Genomic DNA, 1,938 nt, shown 5'->3' with positions numbered 1-1,938 from the left:
CATGAACATGCAATTGCAATTAGCTTGCGGGGTATTATGTAAATGTGCGAGGTGTCTCCTCAGCTGTAATGGCAGAAATCATAATATACGTTTGCAAGTGATATATGAACAGCCATGGAAAGAAAGCGAAAGTATAAATGTCGCGGGTTCGATTCCCGCCTAGGTGAGTTTTTCTCCACCTAGAGCGAGATGTTTCTACATCTACATAATACACCGCAAACTGCCACGAGGGCGTGTGGCGGGGGGTGTTAAGGCACCAGCCATGCATGCGCATCCCTAATCATGACACCAAGATGTTTGTCCATGCCTTTATTGTAATATTTAGACTATATTTGGAAGAGGGGTCTGCGTATAAATCCTCAATCTCGCCCCTATAAAATCGATAAATAAAAATAAGAAAAGGCGTACCGAAAACTAATCAATAAACGTTTCACTCACAATATCTATGTAAAATGAAAAAAAGTCATTTGAGAATAAATAACAATTAGCAGTACCTCCTTTCTTCTGCGATGGGCCGTTTCAAATAGGCGAAGGTCTCATCTGATGTGTTCACAGCCAGGTGTAAATCTTTTTCAAAAAGATCGATATGAATCGATTCACGATGGACTTGAAATTATCGAACTGCAACAGAATGTAACCGAAATTTTGTCCCGCGTTTAAATTATTGTGATTTCTTGCCTCGCGTCGCGACTCCCTTGAACAAAAAACCAAACGAAGCGAAATGGAGCAGAGAATACTATGATTCGGTCGATGATTGGTCGGGAGTGTCGCGCGTCATCTCCGCCCTCCAAGCCTCCGCCATTTCGGGGAATCAGGAAGTGAACGAGAGGACGGATGCCCTCAACTGCGCCATCTGCCCGCGAGTCCGCCACTTCTCCCCCCCCTCCCACCCACCCCCTCCCGCCCTGCCGTGGAGGTGGGATGCACCATGAGTCATTCATTCCCATCTTCGTCATTCATGCGTGTGGTCCAAGGTTTCGGATGGTTTCGACATGTGGTACGAACGTGGTTGTGGATTTCTAAAGCTGTCCCACACAATTTAACCCCGTTCTTATGGGTGTTATTATTTAGTAATATTGATTACTACCCTGCAAGCCACCGCTAGGGTGTGCGGCAGGGCGCTGGTCACGCAATAGACAACTTTTGACCAAAAATACTTTCCCCCGTCTACCACAGTCGAACAGCGTTATTCTGATTCCTTATAGCTTGCGGCAAATATTAATTCTTAAATCTATTTGTTCTACACTTAATCTCTTTAATTTTATTGACCTGATCTCTCCTGCCGTAGAACAATGGGGGTAATAATATATTTTCAACATCACAGCTAAAGAGACGGCCTTCCAATTTCTGCAAGAGTAATTTGATCTGTAATTTAACCTTCGCTCCGTTAGTGATTCCCAGGCTAACTGCTCTATTATTTTGGATGCGCTACTAAGTTTATCATAACAACGTTTTACAAATCTAGCTCCTCTACGCTGCACGCGATCCAATTCGGCGATCAATCCAGCTTCGTGAGGATCCCATAATATACTTGCCGCATATTCTAAATGAGGCCTGGCCAACAACAGATTATATTTCATAATAATAATTTCCTATAATCATGATACTTATTTTAACGGTTGGGTAATGGGACACGTCAAGCAGCCTCACCCGATATATGCTTTTCCTCGCAAAGATATCATCTTAGGAACCAAATGATGGTAGTTTATAGGAAATAAGCAATCGGCTCCCCTTATTAAGACGCACACTGCTATTGTGTTTGTGTGGTTCTTATGCCGTGGTAGGCCTTAGTATCGGCAGAGCCCTACACTCATCAAGCCAATCTTCTGGTTGACTTTCATTTCGTACGCTCTGCCCCCGTCCACGCCTCCAACGTTCCCGTCCCTCCTCCATTAGTTCCCGCGATTGCTCCCCTCCCGCAGCATCTCAACCCCCCGC

The sequence above is a fragment of the Hetaerina americana genome, unplaced genomic scaffold (genome assembly GCF_022747635.1).
Source record: "Hetaerina americana unplaced genomic scaffold, ioHetAmer1.1.p SCAF_5, whole genome shotgun sequence".
Taxonomy (NCBI): Eukaryota; Metazoa; Arthropoda; class Insecta; order Odonata; family Calopterygidae; genus Hetaerina; species Hetaerina americana.
Note: the sequence above shows the minus strand (reverse complement) of the source record.